The sequence below is a fragment of the Ambystoma mexicanum genome, chromosome 3q (genome assembly GCF_040938575.1).
Source record: "Ambystoma mexicanum isolate Mex_15411 chromosome 3q, UKY_AmexF1_1, whole genome shotgun sequence".
Taxonomy (NCBI): Eukaryota; Metazoa; Chordata; class Amphibia; order Caudata; family Ambystomatidae; genus Ambystoma; species Ambystoma mexicanum.
In genome coordinates this window covers 1,276,108,007-1,276,123,796 of record NC_090926.1, presented here as the reverse complement: position 1 = coordinate 1,276,123,796, position 15,790 = coordinate 1,276,108,007, and positions in this window count along the sequence as shown.

The following is a 15,790-nucleotide window of genomic DNA, read 5'->3' as shown; positions in this document are numbered from 1 at the left end:
ATCAATATTTGGTGCCGGAGCTTTGGGTGGGGGTATTTCCTCAAATAGTCTCCAGAGATCTAATATCTCCTTCCTGTTTTGCCACTGTTTGCCCTAATACTTGAGGTGAATGCACGTTCGTACCATATCTAGAACGCTTTTTTCAAAAGACCCCCCCTCAGGCCAAATCTGGGGCAATCCTTCCCCTTTTAATTCTGTTACCCATTGATCGTGGTATTTCTTGATTCGTTCAGCGTATCCCGGTAAGCTCGTACAAATATGTGACAAGGGAGTTTCTGCCCCCATATTCTAAATCAATAGCACTGACCGTGTTCACCTCCTTTACTTTTGATTACGTATAGATATGTCTAAGTATATTTTTATGGCCCAGACAAGAGCGGACTTCTCAATGATATCACGCAAGTTAAATTCACTACTAACATTCTTTCTTACTCGCCATTCCTCATTGTCTTCGCATCCCTGTTCAATCCCGCGCAATTTTCATTCACAATCAACCACCTGCTAGTTATGGTCCACACTCTCTGGCCCCCCCTCGCGGTCAGTCGTTCTTCTTCACTATTCACACGGTGCGCGCACCCCTCACAATGCTTTCCCACTCACACCTCGCTTTTTTCCTCCCTTTCCTTCCTGTCCAGCTGTCCCTGTTGTTCTACTCGGGTAACTAGATACCCGTCTGCATGTGCCAGTATTTTTGATCCCTATTTCTGCTGTTTTCCCCCCTGTCTTGGTATTTTATGTTAATCAGTTCACCCCAGGCTCACTTTTAGTCCAGACCCTTACCCTCTGAGCAAAAGAATAGAAAGAAATAGCAAATACTAAAATATACTCTGTGTCTTCCCTTGCCAGACACTAATAACTTATTTTTCACTTCTTTATATATTCCCAGTACTAGTTTAGATAGCACTATGCGGCGCCGCCTTCCACCCCCTTTCGGAGCTAGGTTTCCGTCACTTCTACTTCTTCATTTACTTCTTACTCCTAATGGCCATATGCAAAGAAAAAGATAAAGAAATTTTCAAGACCCGTCTTTAGTAGACCCCCGTTATTCTTCTCCTCTACCTGTCCCCGTTCTTCTGTTCACAATTTCCCCTCCCTTCCCCTTTACGATCGCTCGCACTCGGTACTCACGTGCCCGTCTCGAACCGATAGTCTCCGAAACGGGGTCACCACTGAAAGGAAGCGCCCCCAATTTCAGCACGATCCTCCCCGCAATGAGAGACAATAAGGGACTCTCCCGTACTGGGAATAAGGCCAAGACAGAGTGCGGGTGAGCGTAAGTGGAAGTTTATCCAAAGAATAGGGCATGCAAAGAACTCTGCAACCTCCGAGAGCGCTCTGTCCGACAATAGCAAAGACAGGCGTATTTCTAATACAAAAAACGTCATCAGAACCTACACACTATAGGGGGCACAAGTTAATTGGGATTGGGTGGCGTCGACTAACTATAGGTGTTGCTGCAGCGTGGTTGGTCTTGGCGTGAGGACGTCACTGGTCAGCCTCGTGGGTTGGGTTGGGCCTGGCAGGCCAGCTTGAGGTCATCCGAGCGGTGTTGGTATGCTGGGGCAGCCTGTGACAAAGATGAATACCTTTCCTGACTCGTTTGCCCTAGGCCATGCACACTGCAGTTATTCAAGAAACGACATTTAAGTTCATCAATAAATCGCTCAGCAGTTTATCTTATAAAATAAATGCAACACATGAGGAATGCACCTCGTGAGAGGTCTGGTGGTTGTCGGTTGGGGTGAGATTTACCTGTGTCCTATTGACCAGTATTTTAGGTCGAGGGGCTGGGCTCTGGGGCCTGAGCCGAATGATACATGTCTGTCTGCTGCGTTAGAAGTTATTATATAAATGGGTCTCTGTGTCTTGTCCCAGCGTTGGGGGTCGTCTTTGCACGGGGTCATGATTCTTGGGGTGGTCTAGGGGGGTTGTGGGATTTACGAGAGGGTGCTGGTAGATCTGTGGATTCAAACGTGGGTTTATTACCGTGCTGTAAATAACACAGGTGGCGGGCTGTGGCCTTGGGTGCGGTACCGGGGCCTCTGACTCTCTGAAGCGGCTCCAGCTTGGTTGGGGGAGGTGAGGGAGCGCGGCACATGCCTTAGCTTCTTCATCTGGCAGGCTTCGTAGGGTGGGAGGGAGAATGGCCTTGCATATATTCACAAAGGTTTTTTCCTCGTGCGTTGCTGACTTTTGAATGCAGAACTTTTATAATGTTTTGCCTTATTTTGATCTTATTTAAACACACATCTATATTTCAATTTCGTTACACATTTCTTTAATACATTCGGTCCGAGTACCTTCTCATTACATGGTATTATATCTACTACAGTGTTTAAGTATTTATATACATTCGACGGTACATGAGGTAGAACTATATTATGGACCACAGAGATTGACGGTTGCCACTATGGGTGACTTAAGAAGACATATAGGGGTTCATGTGTCTACATATGACTTAAAGACACTTTCTCTGTGATCTAGCAGCATTAGTACAGTCACAATGTGAAGTCATATAAACATTTCACTTTTATGGCTAATTCATAGTTTGCAGATTCTGTTTAAGAAGAGTAGTTCACTAATACCACTACTTGAATTCATTTCTGCGTCGCCCTGGCCTCGCGGACCAGGTCACACGGGGTGTAGTATTACATTGTGGATAACAGACTGTTACAGTGTTAATATCTGGTGTTAGCTCGTACCCAACTTTCTCATGGGAACGCGCTCGCGGCGGAGCTGCCATGGTGCTGCGGCGGCAGAGATGCATGAAAGGCCCTCCAAAGGTGGGGGCCGCGCTACAGTGCGCTGAACTCACGCCATCTTTGCTAGACAAGATGGCTTCTAGGCCTAACTGAATTTTGGTATATGCAGGGAACGGATACGTGTGGGCAATGTCGTCGGCGGGTGAACCCTCCTCCACCTGGGCCCGGGTGGCATGAGGGGACGCCCACCGAGTCATGGTCCTCACCTGGGGAGAAGGCTGCAGGTGAGGAGGGCCTCGCGGCCAGTCCTCCCCTACAGTCCTCAATGGTTGCATCCCTCCTTCATCAAGAGCATCACAATCTGTCTGGTAGTCCACCAGGGCAGCTATCAGGTCAGCCCTAGACTTATCTTCAAACTCTAACTCCCTAGCTTCACAAGCACTCTGGAGAGCCTCTAAGCTCATCCTAGTCAATTTACCATTTGCAATAGATTCCATTGCTTGTAAAGTAGTTATCCTAGTACACAACTAAACCTCAAATTAACGAAGGGTAGATATTTTGCAGGTGGCAAGGTTACACACTGATTCTGAAAACAAGCATCCCATCCCTGTCACGAGTGTAAAGATTTGAGGGGGGTATCTGTACAGCTGCCCTCTACATGGCAGAGTAGAAGCACAGAGCACCCCTGCCAAGATTCTGTATATGGTACAATGGACAAGCAACCAACGCTTAAGCTCTCAGGAGGTGATGCAGGCTGAAACCTAAGTACAGTGTAATCCCCAAGCCCCCCACAACGGAATGTCCACACAGAGGGCCTCATCACGAGTTTGGCGGTAACCCTTAAATGCGGCAGTAACGCTATTACAGCTGCATTTAAGGGTCCGCCAGATCACGGGTTTGGCGGATTTGTCCCCAGCTCAGAGCTGGGGGCAAATCCGCTGCAATTCTGCCGTCTTTCGGTGCTATTACCGCAGCACTAATACCACTGGCGGTAATAGTGCCGCACATTCCCCATTGGGACCAATGGGGAATGAGAAATTCCCAAATGGGCCCAATGGGGAATGAGGACTAACCATCCCGCCAAGCCTGTGATCCGGCGCTAATAGCGCCAGGGGGATTTGGCGGTACGACGTCCTTTCATCGCCTGCTTTTACATCGCCAGGCTTTTAAACATGCACATTACATTGAATGTGCTCATCGAATTGTTTAGGGGGGGGCAAATAAGTGTTTGGACAGGTGGGCAAATAGCAAAAAATAAGTGTGGGTGGGGGTTTGGGATTCCCCCCCAAAAAAATAAAAAAAATACCATAAGCACATTCGATGGAATGTGCACGTTTAAAAGCCTGGCGATGTAAAAGCAGGCGATTAAATCACATGGAACCGGTTTGGCGGTAGTGCTAATAGCCCCGGCGGTAATATACAACTCGTGATGAGGCCCACTATGTTATGTGCTAACATAGTTCTTTATATAAATAAGGGTCAATATATATACACAATCAATAACACACTTTGCGCTTTGGCAAGTCTGATATGGTAAATAAGTACAATGTCTATGTGGTACCACAGTTCACGCTTGACTCCTTTAAAATGCACCAACTGCTGACAGTTCCAATGGCATACAAATCGAATAGTAATGTAAATGAACATCCGACATAGGAAGGAAGGCAAGTTTGGTTAAACAATGGCAGAATAATACTAAGACACAGTGCTGTGTGAGGATCCCCCCACCTGAGCAACCGGTAAATAAAGGGTATCAACAAGCCCAGTCCATATATGTTTAAAATAGTCATGTTTCTGCTAAAATGTTCTACTGCCCCAATGTACCTGGTTTAGCAGAGTTTCAGTCCTCGAGGGTGAACTCCCTTTAAAGCAGAAGCCAGAGGGTGTCGACAGTCCTCGAAGAAGGTGAACTCTGGCGGAGAGAGTCCTTGAGGAAAAGAGTATGATGCCTCAAAGATGACTCCATGAAGAACGTAGGCCGGGCAGAGGGCATCGGGTGTCGGCATCAGATGTTGGCGTCAGCGATCGGGACTCGACCACGACTGGCTTTCGGTTCTTCCTTGTCGGTTTCTCTTGTGGACTTCGGGTGGCGGGAAACCCACTGGCGTATTCTCCTCGGTTCATTCTCCGTCAGGACAAAGCGGTCGACAGTGATGGCAAGGAAGTCCTTTTTTAAAAATGTCTTAAGCAAAGGTGGAGCGGTGCAGGTCCGGTCGTCGAACAGCACGCATCAAGCTGTCCCCGCTTCTGGGCAACACGACTCGACTGGCTTCCAGTGGTTACGGAAAACCACCGAACCCCGGTTGACGGCAATGGACTTTGGTGGCCTCGATGTCCAGGTGCTTCACTTCGAGATTCCTCAGCGGACCCCATCTCCTGTCGAGAGTCTTTCGGGACTGGCTTCCAGGGTGCCTCAGTGAAGATCAGCTTTCTGCACGATGTTCCCTCGTAGCTAGGGGAGAGGTCTCCTAGGCAGGTCCTCTCTCGGATCAGTCCTTGACAGACTCAACAGCTTTCGGATTGGATCGAAGGGAAGCAGCAGCAATTCTTCTTCTTCCAGTTGGGCCTCAAGGATAAGCAGCTTCAAGTTTCAACTTCAGCTTCTGAACAATTCTGGTAAGTGAGAGGCCTTCAGATATAAAGTTCTGTCTCTCATTCACACTGCTGAGCCAGGCTCAGTCAGCCAATCATTCAGAAGGGCATTCATACAGGCAGGCAGCCAATCAGTCTCACAGTGCATTTAGGTCACTCAATTCCACCCAGACACCCATAACAAGGAATGTGAATTGGGGCAAACACCCAGCCTTTAAGCACACCACACTGCATTCATGTCAGTTTCGGACAGGGTTGTCTCATTCTTTGTGTCACACAAGGATACCAGACACCCATACATGGAATGCATATTGGTCACGCACTCCATTCTCCCAAGTCCCACCCCAAGGGAGTACCCTCAACATCCAGTCACTGGGAAGGCTCCAGCCAGTCTGGCCTGGACTTCCCCACAATACCATATATGGTTCTTCCACCCAACAGCCTGTCAGGGGTAGGGACAGAGTCAGGGCTTCCCAACACTTTGGGAAAACAAGGTAACAGGTAATAGAAACCAGGAGGCCACAGGGGCCATATTGTCTCCTATCAGGAATCCACTGATTCCTATGGCAGGGCCGGGGTCTCCCAAAATGAAGGATACTCAGAGCATGTCAAATTCAGCATGGCGCTGCAACCAGCCCATACCCTGCTCTGTGGGCCACACACAGGTTCCCGAAAACATACACTAGGGGTACAGGGTCATACCCCCACCCACGGGTGCTGTCAGAGTATCTCAAGTGTCTCTGTTCACCACAACCAAAAAGGAGGTAGAGCTGCAATGCCAGGAGTCCCACATAGACTCCTGTGCAGAAAACTACACAGAACACACATGATAAGGGAGTACAGGACAAGGATATGGAGGCCCTGTCCCTCCAATGCATTTCCTGCATCACACTAGGAAAGGTCTTGCAGCATTAATACATTTTGTGCTGTAGGCCGCTGAAGTGGCGATAGTGTTACCTGGCGTGTCATGGACAGTGAAGAGTCCAGATAGACACCTAAGGTCTTTACTGAGGCTGAGATACTAATGTTGAGATGGTTGATGCTGAAATTGGCATAGAGTGGCTTGAGATTTTGCAAGGTTTAAGGGGAAACAACCAGCAGGATCTCTGTTTTTTGTCATTTCGACATAGGCCATTCAATAGCATCCAGGTTTGAATAGTAGAGTAGATTGTGTTCAAGGTGAGTGAGTCTTCTGTGTGGTTGCCTGAGAGGGGAAGCAGGATCTGCGTGTCATCGGAGTAGTTAGTGTATGCGACTCCAATTGAGTCCACAAGGCCGAAGAGGGTTTTAGTGAATATATTATAAAGCATGGGGGAGACGCATGAGCCTTGGGGGACTCCACATGTGATCAGTGAAGGGGGGCTGAGGCAACTTCAGAGAAGACTCGTATGGACCTCTCATCAAGAAAGGAGGTGATCCAAGCCGTGGCTTGCTCAGAGAAGTGGGCTGCAGAAGTAAGGTCACTGCAGAGGATTTTATGGTCCACCAGATCAAAGGCGGCTGAGAGGTCTAAAATGAGAATGAGGGAGAGCTTGCCTTCATCTTTGAAGGCTTCCATTTGTTTTTGAAGTCTAGCAGGGCTGACTATGTTCCGTGGCCTGGTCTGAAGTCAGATTTGCGTAGCATAACATTTGGTGGGATTCTAGTTATTTAACAGGAAAAAGGCACTGTTGTAATAGATCAGTAGTTGCTCAGCGAGGCCGGATCCAGAGAAGGTTTTTGTGTTAGTGGAAGGACCCATGCTTCTTTCAGCGTGGTGGGGACCCTACTGGAGGCAAAGGAGGCATTGATGAAGGTGGTGATAAACGGTAGGAGGGTGTCTGCACAGTCTTTGATGTCCCATTTGCATCTGGAGGGGTTTAGGTTGTTTAGTATTTGTCATGTTTCGACTTCAGTGACAAGGTGTAAATGGAAGGGTACTTCGGTCTGGGCAGTAGGTAGTGGCTGTCGAGGTGAAGGGGCTTTAAGAAAAGTTTGTTTTACTTTAGCTTGGAGGGTAGAGAATTTGTTTAGCAATGCTTCCTGAATGGTTGCACACCAGGTGTTATCTTTGATAATGGCCTGTGGCGATGGAGCTTCAAGCTCTCTAAGGATCGGGAAGAGTTCCTTAGTGTGTGATTTAGCATTAGATATTCTGTCGTTGTAGCAAGTGGCTTTGCCTTGGGTAATGGCAGGTTTGTAGGTTTTGGCAGCCGATTTAAAATTCTCTTTGTAGGCTACAGTTGGCTGTTTTATCCCGATTGCTTCAGCATGAGGCTTGATTGCTCTTAGATTCCGGAGGTGCTCAGTGAACCATGAGTTCGTTTTGGAACTAGATTATGCTTTGCAAGGTACTAATGGGGCAACCTTATTTACTGCAGTTTCCATGGTTTTGGTATAGAGATCTGCCAGCGCGTCTGGATTAAAGTGCATGTGTCTCAGGTGTTCCTGGTATAGGTCTGAGAGGATGGGTGATATGCTAAGTTTAGAGATTTTCCGTGAGTTTCGTGTCCAGGTTGGTGGCAATGGGGTACTAGCATTGCAGTCAATCTGCGCTCGGGGTATATCAAAATGAATGATGAAGTGGTCCGACCAAGGGCAGGGGGAGATGTCAGTAATGGATGTCTCACAATTTATACCACCAAGCCAATCCAAGGTGCGGCCTTTGTTGTGGGTTGGGCAGTTTATCCTGAGTGTGAAGCTTAGTACCTTAAGGGCATTAGCTAACAAGGCGGCATTGCTGTCTGAGGGCTCATTCAGTCCCAGATTAAAATCTCCTAGCAGAATCGATCTAGTCGACAGTTTGAGATTAGTATTAATTCGGTGTAGTAGGTCATCCTCAAACGTGGCAATGTGTCCTGGAGGTCGGTACAGTAGGTTCAGTAGGATGGAGCTTGTATGGGATGTGAAGATTTTGAGGGAAAGCAGGTCACGAATTCCCTCTAGGTTGTGAGGATATTCTCTGATATTAAGGTTGTCTCTGTAAATCGGGGCAACCCCCCGCCCCCTGGCTTTCTGCCTGTCCGCTCTAGAGATGTTGTACCCAGTAGGGACAGCTAGTGCGAGCGTGGGGCCTGAAGTAGGATGAAGCCATGCTTCAGTTAGGGCAAGGAGATCTAGGTTGTTAACTGCGATAAGATCATGGATGGCCAAGGCATGGGCATGCATTGATCTCACGTTGATGAGGGCAGCTTTGAGCGGTGCCTGCTGAGTTGGAAGGAGATTGGGGGGAGTTGAATAGAGGTGGGTGAGGGAGGAGATGTTTTATGGGAAGGCCCAGGTGGTTGGGGTGTTATCGCCAACTGCGGGCAGGTGCCTTTCCAAGAGTCGGTGTATAGATGCCTTATGAGGCTGTTGGGTCAGGCGGCAGATGTGCGGCTTGCTAATCTGGTATTCCTGATGCAGATGGTAGGAGCGGCTGTAGTCTAGCTCAAGCAGAGTCTAGACCGGAGCCTTTTATTTCTGAGGCCTGTGGGGTAGGAGCGCGTGGAGTGGGGGAAGCAGGATGTAGGGTTAGCAGGATGGGGAGTTGCAGTGCAATGGCCATTTGGCTGTGTGGCATAGGAGGGTTTAGTCGCAACACAGTGGATACCATCATGCGGCGAGTGGGTAGCGCTTGCTGGGTCAGCCCAGGCTCAGCATACACTATCAAGTGAGGAGGTAGGACATTATTAGGTATAAGGCTCAGAGTAACAATCGCATGGACATTGGTAGCGGCATTCATGCGAAAGACACACTTACCTTGCGATATGTGCATGGACATATTTTTGTGGACGCGGGATCCTTCAAAGGAGGCAGGTTGTAGTGTAGGCATGAGGCAGGCTTCCTGGCAGGTCACCTGAGCTGGAAGGCACGGTGTGCATCGAGCAGGACTTTTCCGGAATTTCGTGTTTTCAGCTGCGGAGAGCTGCAGAGAGACGACTTCTCCATGGTCACGGCCTTCAGGAGTCGGCTTCACCTCACGGCTTTGGTCGGAGGCAGTTAATGGGGGCTCCTGAAGTCCAATCAACTACCAGCATGCTGATGGGTGCTGATGGTGAGGAAACTGAGCCTTTAAAACATCCTGTCTTCTAGTGAACTCAGAGCAGCCCCCTGAGACAAAGGTATCTTTATAGATTCCTATACTCCTCCTTTGTGGATGCGGGCAAGGGCCTGTGGGCGAGGATGATGTTTGGGGATACTGTTTCTCTAACACTAGCACTTTGTAGGTTCTTAGTAAACCTTTTTGAATGATGTATTACTTTTATATTTCGGATTGTGAGTTATAGCTTGTTGGGAAGAATGTTTTACTAAGTCTGGTAAATATTTGTAATTATTAATTTGTATTATGCCTTTGGGAACACATTTCTAAAAATCCAACCAATGATGTATTCACTTAATTGTGTACTATATGACTTGCTATGAACGTATCATGTTATCACTGCTAAGTAAAAAATAAAGAATGCAAAAATGTTGACTTTTGAAATCCACATTTACCTGCATTTATATGTGGGGGAGGGAAGGTTTAAGGTTTATCAGAAATGTAAGGGGAGTGTGGGGGTTCTCTGCGGGGTCTCCACCCATATATAACTACGGGGAAATATTTGAAAAAAAAGAAAATAAATCGATATTTTTGTTTTCGACAGTCCGTGTTCGCAGTGATTACATAGATCGGCTATGAATATTGTTATGTTTTTTGATATATTGTAAATGTACTTTCAATCTATAATGTATTAATTTGTGTAAGGTGTACTTGCCACCAGAACACATTAAATAATAAATTAAAAACATTCTAGATTCTTAACTTGTGGAGAGTGGTGGGGGTACAAGGGTGAGAATGGAAGGATGGGTGGAGAGATTGGTTGCCTGTGAGAAGGATTTAATTTTTCCAGGTTAGCTGCCATCCAGTGGTCTATTTTTAGGATACTTTCTGTAATGTTAGAGTTTAGCAGTCTACAAGTGCCATCAGCGCAGTAGAGGCAGGATAGGTTGAGGAATCTCAGAAAGCTGGGAAGGGGAAATAGAAGGACTTTAAAGAAAAGGAGGATGCAGGGGAACCCCGAGGGACCCCAGCAGGAACTGCTTCGGCTCTGATATGTAAGGGTGAATGGTGATCGGTTGTTTGAGTTTTTTAAGGTAACATTAATCCACTCCAGAGCTTGTTATCATATCCTATGTATACTGTTGTCAACTAAGTAAACCAGCATTGGCAATGGCAACAGTTTGGGCTTTTGTGTAGGCATGGGAGAGGAAAATTCCGGGCACTGTTGTAGTGGTATTAATTGGCAATTGATGGTGGCAGATAGAAATGGCGTGAGAACCTGGACATCTAATAGCAGGCCTGTCAAATTCCAAATACTTATAGACACGCCAAAACTGTTGGCTTTGCCAATGCTTGTTTTAACAGGGTTTCCGTGAAGGACATGCATCGAGCTTATAATTCAAGTGGCTGAAGTCAGACCTGGCAAGAGGTTTTTTTATTTCACCAGTGGCGTTTTTGCGACTCCAATAAAGCCATTAACTCTTGGAAGACTGCTTTGAAAAAACATTAGCAGGCACTCCCAGTGCAACGTTTTATGGTAAGGCTTGATTAAGGCCAGCTCAAAGAGTGCCCATGAGCAGTGTTTTGGGCGGGTATAGGCAGGAAATGGATGGGAACGGCCATAGGGATCAGCATGACCATGGGTAGTCAGTCAATGGGTGGGCAAATAAACCAAACAAGACCTACAAGATTTGTGTCGCTCTCCATATGCCATTTCTCCCTATCTGTACCCTAATGCAATAGTTTCGGAATATAGGTGGCTCTGATACCCAATAGCCCAAACTAAAAATAGGCCAAAGATCAAGGGCAAGCGCAGCAAGCGCAGCAAGCGCAGCAAGCGCAGCCACGCTGTCTTGATACCGATTATATTTAAGTTCATCCCGGTTAGATAGCACGACACAGTCTGTGCTGTGTTCCAGTCTTACGCCTGCTTGTGCCCCTTCCACTTGAGTTTTTCAGTGACTTTCTAATGTTTTCATTAAAGAAGTGTAACCCTAACTGTGCTTAGCATCGTTTTTTCAGCCAATGGTTTCGATTTTTAATGATTGATACGAACATGGCAAGTAGATATTTCCCAGCATGCTCAAACCTAGGGCATGGCTTTTAGCCATTTGCCAATCCCAGAGGTGCCCCGGGCATGGCCATCCCCAATATTCTCCCTGGGCCGCAGCATGCCTGGCACCTCAATGTGCCCCGCTATGCCCACTTGCTGGCATGCTTAAGGCACACTGACCATAGGACACAGCGGCTGACTGTGCCAATGCACTGTAAACATACCCACTGGGCATGCAGTCGGTCTCAGTAGGGACAGCGAATGCCCTCACAAAGGCACTCAGCAGAGCCTATGGAAATGGCCGATTTACACTGTGGGCGAGGGATGGTCTGAAGTCCTTTTCTGGGCATAGCAAATCTACATAGAAAGTTATTCTCTAAGTTTTCTATTAATCCATTCAGCAAGTAAGAAAGATTTGCCTATGGACAAATGCATGGGTAATGTTTTATGTGGCCCCCTGCCTTATAAATCACTCCCCTTGAAAGATGGAAAGAAAAAAGCCTTCCAACAAAAATCAGGGTGGGCCGAGTATGTAACTAGGAATGTCAGATTCAGTACCGTCCATGGGGGACCCCTCCTTTTACTTTAGCCCCACTTGCACTGAACCTCACAAAACATGCCCACATGTATTTAAATAGGCTGCATGTGTGTTCTGGCAAGTTTAATGCAATCCTCTCCAGAGGCATAGACCGCGTAGGGCCTGAGTGGGCCAGACCCACCCAAAATCTGTAAACATACATGCCAACCCTCCCGATTTAGGCAGGAGACTCACGATTTTTCGGTGAAAAATATAGCTATTTTTCACTTTCTCCCGCCTAAAATTACTGTAGCCCCAATGCATTCCTATGGAGTAATGTAGGTCTCCCGATTACCCAGGGGAAATCTCCCTCCCAGGTGGATCTGGATGTTGTTGTGCGGGCATTTACACGTTACTGCGCGTGGCCCAACTACATTCGCTTCAGGCTCCACTTGTTAGCAATCCTGGCTACGCCTCTGATCCCTCCAAAGTTACACAGCCCCCAAAATGTCCTTGTTTATGTTTCCAAGTCTTAGGGCAAGGGATGTAAAATTGTGCAAAAAATTGCAGCTTCATGTCTGCAGGCTTACTTCCTGATCTGCTATTACCGCCCCCAAATGATCTATTTTATATAGGGCAGATTCTGACCCTCCCCACCCCCACAGTTCCAGGCACATGTCCCAGCGGATTGCTAAATGTCCAACCCAAATGTCACCTCAGCACAGGATCTGAACCCAAGATGGAAGCCAGGCAATCCTATTTCTGGACGCATGCCGGGCTTTTAACGGGGTCCAGGCGGATACATAAATGAAGTCGGACACATCATGCAGGCCACGAGAAACAAGGTCCTCTTTTCTTGGCGGAAGGATACATAAATCTTGCCGACAAATGATGCAGGACCGCGTGAAACCGCCTGGGTGTGACGGGGCAGCGGATGATTCTGGCCACCTCGCGCATGCGCATTGAGCCCACACGTGCCCCAGCGTGCTCACATGCGCATGCGCGCCCCCGTTAACGTGCCGAGGTCTGACGTGCTCCTACCACAGGAAGGCGAGCTGCTTCCGCTGGCCGGCAGGTGGCAGCACATTCAGCTAGTGGGCAGCAGGCCTGGAAGGTAGGGATCACTGGGGCGCCTTCCTAAAGTCAGAAAACCATCAGATTCCGACCTGAACCAGTACATGCTGCCTAAGTGCGCCATAGTAAACCATGTGTCGCAGGCCTGGAAGGTAGGGATCACTGGGGCGCCTTCCTAAAGTCAGAAAACCATCAGATTCCGACCTGAACCAGTACATGCTGCCTAAGTGCGCCATAGTAAACCATGTGTCGCAGGCCTGGAAGGTAGGGATCACTGGGGCGCCTTCCTAAAGTCAGAAAACCATCAGATTCCGACCTGAACCAGTACATGCTGCCTAAGTGCGCCATAGTAAACCATGTGTCGCAGGCCTGGAAGGTAGGGATCACTGGGGCGCCTTCCTAAAGTCAGAAAACCATCAGATTCCGACCTGAACCAGTACATGCTGCCTAAGTGCGCCATAGTAAACCATGTGTCGCAGGCCTGGAAGGTAAGGATCATTGGGGCGCCTTTCTAAAGTCAGAAAACCATCAGATTCCGACCTGAACCAGTACATGCTGCCTAAGTGCGCCATAGTAAACCATGTGTCGCAGGCCTGGAAGGTAGGGATCACTGGGGCGCCTTCCTAAAGTCAGAAAACCATCAGATTCCGACCTGAACCAGTACATGCTGCCTAAGTGCGCCATAGTAAACCATGTGTCGCAGGCCTGGAAGGTAAGGATCATTGGGGCGCCTTTCTAAAGTCAGAAAACCATCAGATTCCGACCTGAACCAGTACATGCTGCCTAAGTGCGCCATAGTAAACCATGTGTCGCAGGCCTGGAAGGTAGGGATCACTGGGGCGCCTTCCTAAAGTCAGAAAACCATCAGATTCCGACCTGAACCAGTACATGCTGCCTAAGTGCGCCATAGTAAACCATGTGTCGCAGGCCTGGAAGGTAGGGATCACTGGGGCGCCTTCCTAAAGTCAGAAAACCATCAGATTCCGACCTGAACCAGTACATGCTGCCTAAGTGCGCCATAGTAAACCATGTGTCGCAGGCCTGGAAGGTAGGGATCACTGGGGCGCCTTCCTAAAGTCAGAAAACCATCAGATTCCGACCTGAACCAGTACATGCTGCCTAAGTGCGCCATAGTAAACCATGTGTCGCAGGCCTGGAAGGTAAGGATCATTGGGGCGCCTTTCTAAAGTCAGAAAACCATCAGATTCCGACCTGAACCAGTACATGCTGCCTAAGTGCGCCATAGTAAACCATGTGTCGCAGGCCTGGAAGGTAGGGATCACTGGGGCGCCTTCCTAAAGTCAGAAAACCATCAGATTCCGACCTGAATCGATACATGCTGCCTAAGTGCGCCATAGTAAACCATGTGTCGCAGACCTGGAAGGTAGGGATCACTGGGGCGCCTTCCTAAAGTCAGAAAACCATCAGATTCCGACCTGAACCAGTACATGCTGCCTAAGTGCGCCATAGTAAACCATGTGTCGCAGGCCTGGAAGGTAGGGATCACTGGGGCGCCTTCCTAAAGTCAGAAAACCATCAGATTCCGACCTGAACCAGTACATGCTGCCTAAGTGCGCCATAGTAAACCATGTGTCGCAGGCCTGGAAGGTAGGGATCACTGGGGCGCCTTCCTAAAGTCAGAAAACCATCAGATTCCGACCTGAATCGATACATGCTGCCTAAGTGCGCCATAGTAAACCATGTGTCGCAGGCCTGGAAGGTAGGGATCACTGGGGCGCCTTCCTAAAGTCAGAAAACCATCAGATTCCGACCTGAACCAGTACATGCTGCCTAAGTGCGCCATAGTAAACCATGTGTCGCAGGCCTGGAAGGTAGGGATCACTGGGGCGCCTTCCTAAAGTCAGAAAACCATCAGATTCCGACCTGAATCGATACATGCTGCCTAAGTGCGCCATAGTAAACCATGTGTCGCAGGCCTGGAAGGTAGGGATCACTGGGGCGCCTTCCTAAAGTCAGAAAACCATCAGATTCCGACCTGAATCGATACATGCTGCCTAAGTGCGCCATAGTAAACCATGTGTCGCAGGCCTGGAAGGTAGGGATCATTGGGGCGCCTTCCTAAAGTCAGAAAACCATCAGATTCCGACCTGAACCAGTACATGCTGCCTAAGTGCGCCATAGTAAACCATGTGTCGCAGGCCTGGAAGGTAGGGATCACTGGGGCGCCTTTCTAAAGTCAGAAAACCATCAGATTCCGACCTGAACCAGTACATGCTGCCTAAGTGCGCCATAGTAAACCATGTGTCGCAGGCCTGGAAGGTAGGGATCACTGGGGCGCCTTTCTAAAGTCAGAAAACCATCAGATTCCGACCTGAACCAGTACATGCTGCCTAAGTGCGCCATAGTAAATCATGTGTCGCAGGCCTGGAAGGTAGGGATCACTGGGGCGCCTTCCTAAAGTCAGAAAACCATCAGATTCCGACCTGAACCAGTACATGCTGCCTAAGTGCGCCATAGTAAACCATGTGTCGCAGGCCTGGAAGGTAGGGATCACTGGGGCGCCTTCCTAAAGTCAGAAAACCATCAGATTCCGACCTGAACCAGTACATGCTGCCTAAGTGCGCCATAGTAAACCATGTGTCGCAGGCCTGGAAGGTAAGGATCATTGGGGCGCCTTTCTAAAGTCAGAAAACCATCAGATTCCGACCTGAACCAGTACATGCTGCCTAAGTGCGCCATAGTAAACCATGTGTCGCAGGCCTGGAAGGTAGGGATCACTGGGGCGCCTTCCTAAAGTCAGAAAACCATCAGATTCCGACCTGAATCGATACATGCTGCCTAAGTGCGCCATAGTAAACCATGTGTCGCAGGCCTGGAAGGTAGGGATCACT